The 14,222-nt window shown below is 40.0% G+C and overlaps 1 long non-coding RNA gene across 2 annotated transcripts; it reads right to left on the bottom strand.

Moving 5' to 3' along the window:
- Positions 1–12,668: 12,668 nt before the first annotated feature.
- Positions 12,669–13,641, bottom strand: LOC115760402. Of its 2 annotated transcripts, none has more exons than XR_004017635.1 (4): positions 13,351–13,641; positions 13,179–13,225; positions 13,052–13,117; positions 12,669–12,983 (listed from the first exon to the last, which is right to left on the bottom strand). It is a non-coding gene; the product is annotated as an uncharacterized LOC115760402 (long non-coding RNA). The 2 variants fall into 2 exon arrangements; XR_004017636.1 differs by having other exon boundaries at positions 13,179–13,222.
- Between the last annotated feature and the right edge of the window lie 581 nt (positions 13,642–14,222).

The raw sequence follows: 14,222 nt of genomic DNA, 5'->3' as shown, positions 1-14,222 counted from the left end.
TGTTGACGTTGACCTATAAAATGAACCGTGTGCGAATAGTTTTTCGGAATCGTTCCATCTTAAACATGTTCCTTTTTTTTCTTTCAAAAGCATTTTAATACGAATTTGTTCATTTCCTGTAAGATCCATTTTATCAAATTTTGAAATAAGACTTTCATTTGCGTTGACTTTCAATCTTTTGATCTTTTGTTTAAAATTAGTATTTTCTCTTTTTAATAAGTTGATTCTTATTTTTCTTGCTTCGGCATTTTTTTTAAATGAGAAATATTGCTTTTGATAATATTTAAGCGTCGTTTTGTTTTTATGACACTTAACATTTAAATAATTTGCATTACTAGTGCAATTATTACCAGCGTCCATATTCCGATCTGGTATTGCTCCTTGTTTCAGATATCTGCATCTAATTTTTTCCGGAGCAAAATGATATTGGCACAAAAAAAGAGCAGATGTGTTCGCAACAAAATCTTCACTAAAGTTGCATTTTCAGCCCATTGTTTTAAAATTGATGGATTCCTTTCTGGAAACTTAAATAATTTTATTCCTGGAAAGTCGTGCCTAGATTTTTGCCAGTGATGAAAGCTACACTTGCTGCTACTTATCTGATCTCTCCTTTTTTCAGCCATTACAAAAATAACACACACAATATTTATGCAAAAAATAAAATTATATAATTAAAATCAAAATTATTTGTATTAATATATAAAATATATATAGTATATATAAAGTGTATAAATAATTCAGTAAAGCCTTAAAAAAGGCTTTTATATTAGGTTAAGATACTTGCATCCTTTCCAGTCGTATCAAGCAGCAACGGCTAAAAGTGGCAAGCAGAATTCCCTTGAAAGAACGAGACACACCGGCACCCGAAATTTGCGCCAAAAGAATTTCTGCTTTGGAATTTTGCAATTTTGGCACTAAACACTAAATTATAATTTCAAATTAAATTTTCCTGTAAAATTAATCGTTATATCTAGGGTAATATATCATTTAAATAAAACATGCATTTCATGGATAAAACACAAGCACTTTGCGTCGCTCGTATCTTCTAAACTTTTTCGCTCAATGTACTTCGAAAACGAAGCGACGCAAAGCAGCATCGACAAGCTTTGCTGAAGGCAGCCTGGCGACTAACATCGTTGCTCGTGTCAGCATCAGCAAGCCGCGACTTCGGCATTCGTTCGTCTGGTCTTTGGAGAACGAACAACCAGTCGACAGGCATGCCGCACGAAGCCTCAAAGGCCAGATGAAATGCCAGGCTAGAAATTTTGCGTCGCATTCAAATGTATGGGCGTTACTCATCTTAGTGTTTATATTGTCTTTGCCTGAACCTTCTTCTTCCAACATCAAATGCATATATATATTCTATTTTAGAAGCTATGTATATGTCAAGTTTGGTGACTCGAGCTCTTATTGTTTACCAAAATTGTCCAAAACTCAGGATATCGATATCGATTTTTATCGATTGCTTGGAAACGGAGTAAATTATCGATTACCGGAAACAAACTCGATCTGCGCAGGCACTAGAAGCACCCACATCTAAAATTTCAAGTCTCTAGCTCTTATAGGTTCTGAGATACCTACATACGGAGAGACGGACAGACGGACGGACGGACAGACGGACGGACGGACAGACGGACAGACGGATAGACGGACATGGCTATATCGACTCGGCTGCTGATGCTGATCAAGAATATATATACTTTATGGGGTCGCAGATGTCTCCTTCTATGCGTTACACATTTCACAACAAAATTATAATTCCCTCTGCAAGGGTATAAAAATGAAGTTGTATACAATACTATATATCTATATAATTAAGTTTTACACGTTTAGTTACTTTAAAAAAATATATTTTGCGGTCGTTATATTGTTGCGGTCGCTTAGCAAACTTCGCTTTGAGAGAGCTTGAGTCAAAATTGAGTGAAGTTTGAGCTGCGTCAGCAATTATGCGTGGGATAGTGCTCTGATGGGAACATTGACAGTGGCGTGATATTCAAAGGGGGACACTTTGATCTTGACCAATGTCGATGTCGATGTATCACCAGGTTCTTTGTTTACAATATTAGAAATGTTATACTTGTGCTTATGCTTATGTGCTAAGTTATGTTAAAGGGTGGGTGCGACTATGGATATGTCACTATATATATATATATATTACATATTACAAAACTATATTCTTTTTTTACATATATGTACTAAAGTAATAAAAATATTTCAAGTTATAATAGTTATAGTATTTGTTTTCATCATATTAATCATAATAATGTATCTAGTTAAAATTAAGTTTAACAATTAAGAGGTTCTAGTCGGGAGCTCCCGACTAGGGAATACCCTGAACTTATTCCAACTCTTATTCCAACACCAAATTAATTAAAAAAAAAAAAGTTCCCTTGGCTGGGTTTGAACTCGCAACTGCCGCATTACTTGCTGTCGACGCTGCTCAACAGCCACACCTGCAAAAAAAAAAACAAACTTTCGCCCGCAGGGCTCGAACTGGCGACAGACCGCACATTTTTTCAGCATTTTTCATTTTTCATTTTTTAATTTTGCACAAATACAATATACCCTTTTTACCCATTTTCAATGGGTTCAGGGTATAAAAATATACCCAAACGAATATTTATTAAGAAACTAAATGTTATTGATGAGCAATGTGTACAACCCCCAGCTCAACTTGAAATTGAAAAAATGAACAAGAAAATGTAAGTAACCAAAATATTATCCAAGTATTTAAACAACATTTTTTATTATACTTACCTTTTTTATATACCCTACACGTGAGGACACGCTTTATTTTTAGTAGCAACGCTGGGCATGCTATCCGCGATGCCAAAAGGGGCGATTGCTATTGGCCGCCCGGTTTGCTCTTAAAGAGATTATATTGAGAGCGGATCGCCTGCCCTTGGATGTGCCCTTGGCCTGCATTTGGGACGTTAACCCAACAAAATGCAGCTGTGATGGGCAGTTGGGCAGCAACGGTGACCATATTTGAATGTATGCGTGTGCCGAAATTCGGCTTATGTCTCTTATGTCATTCCTCTCCACAAGTAAGGTGGAAAGTCTGATATACAAATTACAGGGGCATTGCAAAACTGTCCGCTATTCCTAAATTATTTGAAAAACTAATCACTTCGAAATTGCAGTATTTCTGCAAATCAGTTGTTTCCCCTGATCAACATGGATTCGTTAAGAGTCGGTCAACTACAAACAACCTGCTTGAGTTTACTTCCTTGGAAAATTATGCGCCGTGTACTCATGTATGCGGACGATGTGAAACTTATTCTATCATACGGTAATCCCCTGCATCATTCTAGTCTACAAGACGATTTGAACGCTATGCACATTTGGTGTTCAGCCAATCAATTGCATCTGAATTGTTTAAAGTATGATTAAAACATTTAATCGTACTACACCTTATCTTGTCAATTATACAATCGACAATACACCATTGCAACGTATACTAACAGTTAAGGATCTACGCGTTCTTTTTGATTCTAAACTCTGCTTCAATCTTCACATAGACATCATCGTTAATGAGGAAAAAGGTATATTTGGATTCATTAAACGATGGTCTAAAGAGTCTAACGATCCTTTTATAACGAAACTTCTGTACATCTCTCTTGTTCGCCCTATCCTTGCATACTGCTCTTGCATCTGGTCCTGCGGAGACAACAATAGCCAGGATCGTATTGAATCTGTTCAGAAGCAATTTCTGCTGCTTCCCTTACGAGGTTTAAATTGGGAATGTAATCTTCGGTTTCCATCCTATTCCAGCAGGCTGCTTTTTTTAAATTTTCCATCGTTAACCAATCGTAGAACAATTGTCGGTGTTGTCATTTTACATAAGTTGATTGTTGGCGATATAAATACCCCTTTTCTGCAAGAGCGTCTTCAATTCTCTGTTCCGGCTAGACCAACCAGAAATTACCGCCCGAAATATCCTATCTACATACGTGCACAATAGACTACGCTATGCGCAATCTTTTTCGCGTGCTATGTAAAAATTATAATAGTTTGCATCACGTTTTCTCTACCGAACTTTCCCTACCCCTAATAAAATCATTGCTTTCAGGATACCTTCGGGAAGTCGCTGACCATCCCCTTTGGGCAGGGGCATAGCTTGCCGGACAGGGTGAAAAAATTTTCCCCCACCGGTGATTTCCCATTACTTTTCTCTTTGTCCTATCTACTTAACACTCTTTATCTAACTTACATTACTTTACTTTGTTAACAATCTTCTTACTTTATTTTTTTCTATTTATTGTATTTTCTGAACTAATATAGCAAATCAAGATTATTTTTAATTTGACTTAAGAACACTTTTTTCCTACTTACACTCTTCTTCTTAGATGTAGGCTATAACAGCGTCACTGACAAAATTAGCTGTGAAAAAGGAGAAAAACGGGCCGGACTGGCAAATGAAACTCCTTCATCGGTCGGTGATGTTATTAGAAAATTATGTTCTCCGACTAGGCTCTTAATATTTAATTTCCATTGTGTATGTATAATCTATTGAATAATGAGGAAGAACTCTTTTTTTCGACCATTAATAAATAAATAAATAAATAAAAAAAAGACTAGCTTTCGGAACAGAAAGGCCAAACGAGTCTCACCCAGGCCAGTATTCGGCCCAGCGGCGCATCTCTGCCATATCAGCGGAGCACGGCGGCTAAACTCCGCGCACTTGTCAACGGCACAAGCATCCCATCGGCGAGAAGAGCTACCCAAGCGGGGCTCCAACGACGACGAAGCAGCCACAGGCGAGACCACGGCAACCTCATCCGAGTGAGTCTGTTCTAAGTCGCCCATCCACGCCCTAGTAAACGGCAGAGGTAGACGCAGACTCCTAATTTGAAATTGTTAAATTTAGTTTTTTGTTGTAAATTAAATACAAAATATACTTACGCCTGTTTTTTTTATTCGTTGACTGACAGTAACTGTTGAGTTACTAATGTTTTTTAACAACTGTTTGGAACCTAAGCCAAAAAATAAGAAAATTTTTGGCTTTTCACAACAACACGTTATGGTTCAGTACAATACAAGGTTATTTGGCTGTGGCTCAGAATTAGTTAATCGCTTCACCTCGATCAACAACGAACTGAGCTGATAAAGGGAATGCAAGTTTATAGAAGCTGCGACAAGTGCAAGAGGGGCTTGCCAGCCTTGTTCATAATAAACAGCTGTTTCAGTAGACTAAGATTACGACCTCTTCTTATGTTTACATGAATGTTTGCTTATGCTGATTTGATGCGGCTGCTGCAGAATCCAACATACTCCCCCCGTTGAAAGCCTGGCTTTCAACAGAATCCTTAAGGGCAGCAAACACAGCCTGTTTACGGCTCTTCGGATAATTCCAGCCGTGGTCTTCAGATCAGCTACACGATTTACTCCATCCTTCCCAGGAATCAAGTTAATTATCCTACCACACGGCCACCGCATGGCAGGCTGATGTTCGTCTTTAACGAGCACCATGTCGTTAATGCACAATGCTTGTGTTTGAGTGCGCCATTTAGCTCGCTGTTGTAGTAAGGAGAGGTACTCTTCACACCCAGAACACCTGTTGTAGCTGCGTCAACGCTGCCAGCCATCCAAACGGTCGTAGTTTAATTTGGTCAAGTCTGGCTCGATGATGGCTGTTGAAGGACGACCAAGCAGTAGATGAGCAGGAGTCAGGACATCTAGGTCTGCTGGGTTCTCTGAAAGCGAGAGTAATGGAATTGATTTAACAATAGCTGTGGTTTGGCAAACAAGAGTACGAAGCTCTTCAAAGGTAAGTAAGAGCGGCCGACAGAGCGATAGAAATGGGGCTTGGCCAACTTCACTGCCGCCTTTCATAGTCCACCAAAGCGCGGAGAACGGGGGGGATGAATTTCCACTCGATGTCATCAGCGAGGCAGAACTGCCGAACTGCTCTGAACTGATCCATGTGGGGATCGCTAACCAAGAGACGTTTCAAATCAACCAGCTCATTCTTCGATCCAACGAAGTTTGTTGCGTTGTCGGAGCAATATTAATTTACCGCGAGTGGCGATGAATCGATTTAGGGCACTCAAAACTGTAGCAGTCGATAGGTCCTTGACTAGCTCTAGATGCATTGCCTTGCTGGTAAAGCAAATGAAGACGCTGACGTAGCACTTGCCTCGTACGAACTTTCGACTTATAGGAGAAGACTGGACAATCAGAGTACGGCGATGGAGCCTCTCGTTTTCTTTTCGGCTGGCCCGTTATAATCATCCCATTAATGCAGTACACTTTCTGTGGGTATTTGAAATCTTTAAAATAGAATATAATTTCTTTAAGGTATTCATGGACAACATTCTGTTTTAGTAGGGCACACCTATACGGATTCCTATCAAACAAAACGTAACTAAGTATTAAGGCAATCGAAAAGTCTCTTAACTTTTTCAATACATGTGGCCATGGCTGCAGCACTTTCTTTGCAATCGGAAAAGCCACCAGAATCAATAACTGTTCATAATGCAGCCGCGACACTATGGCTAAAAACCTGTGTGGCATACTTAACTTTCATTTTTTCGAAACAATTTGGGCTTATATGCTTGGCAATCAATTTAGGGCAAAGACGCGTTAAATGTGTTCTTTCGATTTCAAACAATTGTCTTATTATACGCCAAGAAACTTCGCCATCTGGTGTAGAAGGATTGCGTGATATAATTATGTTTCTAGGCGATTTCATAAAATGTGGAGAATCGAATATAGCAAAAATTTCTTTGTCATTGACTCTAAAGCTAGGATTCTTGAAACCCCACCCCACCTATTGAAAGCCGCTCTATTATTAGAGCCCTGGTTACAAACAATGGCTCTCACGGTAAGTCCTAGAGTTTGAAAAAGTCCAATATTAGACACAATTTTTCTTCATGTTTTCTCCCATTTGCAGACACAGTGTAGCTTAAGACACATTTCCAATTTTTAAAAAAGCCCCTAGCAAGGAAAACACAGAGTTGCTGCCCTTAAAACTTTTTTTAACCCCATCATTTTCATTAAAACAAGAATAGCATCTTTTCCGTTTTCACTCATTTTGCTAACTATGTGCTGTAAGTTTTCTAGCAAGTCGGGATTAAGTCCCGGGGTCAAATTTTTAAACAGCGCCCATCGAGATATACTTTTTTTTTTAAGGAAGTCTTAAATTTAGGACGTCCCGTAAAAAATTCTAGACGAAAACAAGTTTATATTTTGTGTGAATGTCCTTTCTGCGCTTATAGGAAATTGCGATTTTCTTAGAAGCTTCGTCAGAAACATGAGTCATATTTGTTATTGCTGTGCAAACATTTTTAGATACTCTTGGTTTCCGAAATCTTAAGGACATGCCTCGTTTTCGTTAGGCCTTCTTTTTTAAAGGGAAACCTGTTTTTTTTTTAACTTTTCTCAGCCTTCCTGTGTTTTCTTTAGATCAAGCATCATCTTATAATATTTGTTCCTATAATATCCCTCGTTTTGTTCTCTTTTTAAACAATTAGAACAACATGGCAAGCTTTCCGCAGCATTTAAATCTATTACGCTAGCGTGGCTGTCTAGGTCTTTCCATAATTAATTTTTGCGATCATCTTTGAAACTCAGTAAAAGGGCTGTGCTTATATCTTTGGCACTTTCATCTTGAGGAACGCCGGCCGAATGTGTTTCAGAGCACGGAAAATCTAACTCTCTTGGGATACAGGGTTCTAATAACATTTTCCAGTTCATTCAGATTACCGGTACCCGAATGCAACAAAATGTTTTCGGACAAGTGTAATGTGGGAACTGCATTACCTTTTAACCTAGCTTTGCCAAAATATTTAAGTTCAAAATGTCAATCACATATTCTAGCCTTGCTTCCCTGAAAATTCGAGTTCAAATTACACAGGTAAACCCATTTGTTAACAAATCAAATTCTTTTAAAAGAAACAAAAATAATCGCACAGGGAAATTTGGTGAACTTTTCCTATAACTCCTACGACAATATGGGATTATGCACTTAGCTCCTTTATTTGTCCTCTTTTCTCTTATTTTTGGTTGTAATACACACAGATTAAATTTAGTTAAAAACTAATGAATTGTTGTACGTATATAAAAGTTTAAAAAAAAAACTGTAAGTCACTCGCTAACACCGCTCAACTCCAAAGTTTAATGTCAACAAAACCAGTGCCTGTCCTGGAAACTGTCAAGAAGTCTAATTTTTAGCAGTTTTTTAAAACGGTTTTTTTGGATTTTCTAGATTTTATTGCATTAAACGGGCGAAATTAACCAACAAAATATATGAAGGTGCAGGTGGTCATAAAATCATTGAAGTGATCAGTCACTTGACCTACATATACAGGTGCAGGTGTAGCGGTCAGCATTCATTCATCAATTCAAACCCGAAAAAGAAGGCGCGCGTCAGACCCGTGCCAATAATGAAGTTTTTATTGTGCCCATGATCTGCCCATTCACACACATTTGTGTGTGTGTGTGTGTACTTAGTGCCCGAAATACAGAAATCACAAAAACTTAAAATCTTGTAAAATTTGCATCGGGGACAGGCAAGCAACAGGCACACAAGAGCAAAAATTGTTCTTTCATTACAAAATATGCAAGTATGCGTAATAGCGAGTCCAAAATATGTTAAATGCACATCAAAGCGTTGATACCCTTACCAACGATAACGAGCTAATATGCAAGAATTTCGCAACGACGTGGCAAACCTTTTCATTATTTCATATTACTCGTCCCTTCCAAAGGGAAGAAAGCCACGGGCTTTTGTGAAAAAATTGAATTTGCGGGCATTTTTGCTTGTGCGTACAAATAGACACACAGACAGTACAACTGTAAATACATAAATTGAAAGAGCGCTGAGATTAAGCCAAAGCAGTTTTCAGCAGTGCGAGGGAATAAAAAAAAGCAGCGATGCCGTTTTATGAACCCGAACAAAAGCGAAGGCGACTTTGGACCAGCCGCACAGAATAAGAGAGGGCCCAGGATATCCAGGATAAGACAACGGACGAATCGCACCAGCAATAAAACCGGCTGACAAAGATGCCTGTGCGTTTGACTTTATGCATCAGATTAGCCAACAGCTTCGCTCCACATAATTCCAGTTTTAGGACAGTGAATGTTTTTAATGGCGCAACTCGAGACTTGGAGAAAAGGATACGACTTGTGGCTAGTAGACTTCTGGCCACCACGTATATGCAGGCTCCATAGGCCGTCACACCGGCATCGCAAAATCCATGTATTTCAACATCAGCTCCTTCGAAGAGTACCACTCTGGGAAACGATACATGGCGAGTGTTGCGAAAACTGGTGCATAGCTCTTTCCAGGTCGTATCACGTGCAATCGACAAGCTTTCATCCCAAGATAATTTGTCCTTACAAAGCTGTTAAAGAAATATCTTTGATTTAATTATGACTGATCCCAAAAGTCCAAGCGGATCATTAAAACGGACAACAATAGACAGAAGTGATCGCCTGCAGGGTTGAACAGTAGAATCTAGAACAGAAAATGAAAATAACAGCTGGTCGTACGCTGGATCCCATACAAGACCAAGGGCCTTGGTGACATAGCTTCCATCATCGAACTTCAATTACTGTTCCCTATCTTCATAAGCTATTCCATTGAGGACTTCATGGTGACAGGAACACCACTTTCGAAGATTGAAGATTCCACGAGACAATATCCAGGCCGTCTGACGAATTTTCTCTCTGGCTTCAGCAGCTGAGTTGGCTCCGGATATGAAATCGTTAACGTAAAGCTTCTGCTTGATGGCATCCGATCCAATTGGAAATTCATCACGCCTATCAAAGGCCAGCTGGTGCATTGCGCGCACGGACTGAAATTATGCTGATTTGGTCCCATATGTTACTGTATCCAATTTAAAGATTTCGATGTCCCTCTGAGGCGAGTCCCTCCACAGGATGCACAGGAAGTAACTATCAGGTGAAGTCACTCGGACTCAGCGATACATTTTGCAAATGTCAGCTGTCAGAGCAACAGGATATTTGCGGCAGCGAATCAGAATGTGAAACAACTTAGGTTGAATGATTGGTCCCGCCATCAGTACATCATCAAGAGAATGTCCAGAATCAGTAGTCGCCATCAAACGCAACTCGAAACTTGGTTGTGGTGCTGTCTTCCTTCAAGACGCAAAGATGTGGGAGGAAGTATTTACAACAGCCACTCAACTATGGACTAACTCGCGACATGTGATTTAGATCCAGAAACTCTTTGATGAATGCCGAATACTATTCCTTCAGATGCGAATTCCAACCCGATTTTCGCTCAGGACTGAAAACTACGATAAGCCTGGCCATAAGACTCTTCTTGAAGCTTTGCACTCGGCTTCAGAGGCAACCGCACTGAATACTCGCTGGATAGTAAGCGGGAGAAGTTATTGCTGCTCGCACTCCGACTCTTCTTTGGTGGCCGGTACTGTAGGCTTTTCCAAGCTTTCAACTTCCCAAAAACGCCGAACCAATTCATCAAGACTGACGTCCAACTGACTAGCTTCGCCGGCAGCCAACAGCGAGGTACTGTGTGGTCTCTCAAACCCACCGGTCACGACCCAGCCAAGACGAGTTTTTTGAAGAAGAGGTAGTCCTGACAAAACCACAATTTGCCCAACAGACAAAAGCTCATAGACGAGGGTCGCTCCATTTAAGGGATCCACTCGCTGTGGTTTGTTGAACGCAGGATCAGCCAACCTTATGTTCGAGGGAATTTTCCAGTCTGATGTATCGATGACGAAGCTGGGCTGACTATCGGTAACTGTTGGAACAAGAGCATCAAAGGTGGCTGAATAATCTGAGTCTTGTGACTTCATGTGAATCCTAACTGTCGACGACCTATTTTTCCTAATGATGTGGCCATGTGCAACTGCGAGCCTGAGTCTAATAAGCCTGAGGGAAGCAAAGGACCAGAACTATTGCTTACCATTACCACTGCAGTGGCCAGGAGCACAACACCAGACTGAAGAATATGGACAGCAATAGAGGTAGTGGAGTGAGAGTGTGTCGAAGTGGCGGCGCTCAAATCAGCCGATGTATGTAATGGTGTCGACGCTTAAGCTTCTCTTGATGCAGCAAAATGCAACAGTGTATTTCCTCCACAAGTACGACAATGACGACTACTGCAAGATAGAGTTTGGTGTCCCTTCCTTAGGCAGTTATAACAAATTGCCAGTTTCTTGACTTCCTTAAGCCAAAGGGATGGAGACAAATTTCCGAATTTACTACATGTGTAGATCCCGTGACCAGATACATCATAAAAACTGCACCCATTTTGGTTAGTCTCAGCTACAATCACTCTTTTGCTGTGGATAGTACTGTGGTGGGATTTGCATATCTGATATTTGGTTAAATGGAGTGGCATGGCATGTTGCACGCTCTCCAGCCTTTGACTACGCCTTTCCAGGAATGTGAAGAACTCATCGGCTGTTAGGATTTTGTCAATGCCTGCGGTCTCCTCCCATTTGGTCTGGGTGTCCAACCTTTGAAGCAGCGTGTGAACTTTTATGCATCCTGATTTTGCTCCAAACTGCCCAAAGTCTGTAAGGCATGCATATGCGAATTGACCTTGTCCGAGAACTCAAGCAGTTTTGAAGCCGACTGCGAATCTACCCTCTTAAGCCCAAGAATCTCATAAATGTGTGCCTGGAAATAAAGACGTTTGTTACTAAATCTTCTTTTTAGGATGTCCAGAGCCACACGGCACCGGAAAACTCCAAAGATCGAACCGAATCCAACGCAGGGCCAGACAAACATGAGCCAAAATGCTGCAATCTTTCAATATTAGACAGCTCGGTATCCTCGCGGCAATTGACTCAAAAATCGCGATGAAGTCCGAATATTCGGTATAGCCACCGGAAAACGTTGGTCATTTGAGATCGGGCAGGCGCGTTCTGTTGGCCAAGATCACGGTTTGGTTTGGCAAATCCTCATGACGAAGAAAGGTTGAGTGGGGCGGGTCGTTAGGTTGACGACTCTGAATAATTACGCAAACGCGAGCTTCAACCATGGCAATCAACTCGTCAAAATCATCGCGTAATTTGCTGCCAATCTCATCGCAATTTAGCTCCTAGAGCGAGATATGCGTGGCATTAAGGGCAGACTTAGTTTGTTCAATTAGCAATAGGCGCACTACTAAGTCGACGGCACAAGAGCTGTTAATTTTATCCTCAGATAATTCATTTTCAATATACTTGGCTCGCTCGAACAATGCAGCCGCCTTACGCTTAAGAAAATACACCCTGTTTGCCTGCATATCATTTGTGTTCTCGCCTTGCATCATTTTTCCACAAGCACAAAATCAGAACACCAAACTGAGCACACAACATGCGACGAATTGTGCAGCTTCTTATGTACAAGCGTATGTATGTATATAAGCTGAGCCGGTGAATGACCGCGCAAGGGGAAGAGTGCGAAAGTCAACTAGCGGCGTTTATGTATTTGCGAATATTTGGCGAATTTTGTAAATTGTCAGCTCACACAGGCGGTTTGCACTTGCCTAATTGAAACAATTTACGATGATTGTTTTACTTGAATAATCACAATTTTAATTTTGCAATAGATTTATTTTGCTTATATACACTGCAATGTGAAATCTCGCCGGGACCTCCAAAATGTTGCGTTACTTATGTTTTTTAGCAACTGCTTGGAACCTAAGCCAAGAAATAAGTACATTTTTGGCTTTTCACAACAACACGCTATGATTAAGTTTATTTGATCGAATTTATATAAATTTCAAGGTTATTTGGCTATGGCTCAGAAATAGTTCATCGCTTCGCCTCGATCAACAACGAACTGAGCTGATAAAGGGAATATGCCAGTTTATAGAAGCTGCGACAAGAGCAAGAGAGGCCTGCCAACTTTGTTCATAATAAACAGCTGTTTCGCTAGACTAAGATTTCGACCTCTTCTTATGTTTACATGAATGTTTGCTTATGCTGATTTGCTGCGGCTGCTGCAGAATCCAACAGTAACTTTGACAGTGTTTTCGATTTTTGACAGTATTTATTCTGTAAAAAAATTGAAATTTTAGATACTTACGTCAATAACAATGAGAATGTGCTACAATTATACGCACCTGGTGAAGAAACGTCCACGTGCATAAGAACGTAAATGGCTGCAGTTAGATAACCTGCAGAGATACCTTCAATAGAAGAAAAATCAATATTATTTATCAATAATTATAAGAATACACTTATACACACCTGTGAAGTTAACGAAAGTTCTGCATGCAGGAGATCGTAAATAACTGCTGCAAGAAATGAAATTATTTGTTGTTTATTTTAAGGAAACGCAACCAATTATACGAACATATTGATGGAAAAAAATGTCCGGCTAAGTTTAAATTGTTTTTGTAATTTATAATGAGCGTCTTACCTTTGTTGGTTTACATTTCTTGTCGTCAAAGCTTTTTACGATGTTCATTTATTAGAAGTGTTAGATGTTAGATGTTATCGATTTATGGTTCGTTTTGCATAGTGTTGTGTACAGAAGTTGTAGCTTTGTTGTTATCGATTGTGCGGACTGCGGGCCAGGGATGGGACTACACCCAGGGAAACCGATGAGCGAGCCGGCGCGGCCAACCGAGAAACAAGCAGTTCCGTAATAGTTAGTAGGTTTATATTATCAGTGAATAATTTTGTATATTATCTCCACTTATTCGTGCTGTGCACTACAGGCAGCGTCGCGTTTTTACATTTGTTCTAAAAAAGTCGTAAAATCATAAAACACAAAATTATTTTTCATGTGTTGAGTTGCAAGTGTTGCAAATTCTTATGTTTGAAACTTAGGTAAATGTTTAAGCCACAAAAGAATCAAAGGTGGCCGAATAATCTGAGACTTGTGTCTTCATATTAATACTTACAGTTGATTCTTCAATAGAGACGCTTGTATTTGCAAAGCCCGCAACAGTTGCCGATGATTTTGTTGTTTTGAACTCAATCCTCTGTGCGAAACGGGATGTGACCATGTGAAATTGAGAACCTGATTATAACATGAAACCAAGGAACCTGAACTATTTTTATCATTAGCACTGCAGTGGTCAAAAGCACAGCACCAGATTAAAGAAAGTGAGTCGAGGTGGCAGCGCTCGAAGTGCCGATGTATTTGATGGTGTCGAAGCTTTAGCTTATGGAGGCTTCTCCACAGGTACGACAATGATTTCTTGCGCAATATCGAGTTTGATGCTTGTTTGGGCAGCTTAATCAAATCGCCAGTTTTTTAACTACTTTATGACGAAGGGATGGAGA

The sequence above is a fragment of the Drosophila novamexicana genome, unplaced genomic scaffold (genome assembly GCF_003285875.2).
Source record: "Drosophila novamexicana strain 15010-1031.04,08,12 unplaced genomic scaffold, DnovRS2.1 tig00000434-arrow-pilon, whole genome shotgun sequence".
Taxonomy (NCBI): Eukaryota; Metazoa; Arthropoda; class Insecta; order Diptera; family Drosophilidae; genus Drosophila; species Drosophila novamexicana.
This window is presented reverse-complemented; position numbering and strand designations above follow the sequence as displayed.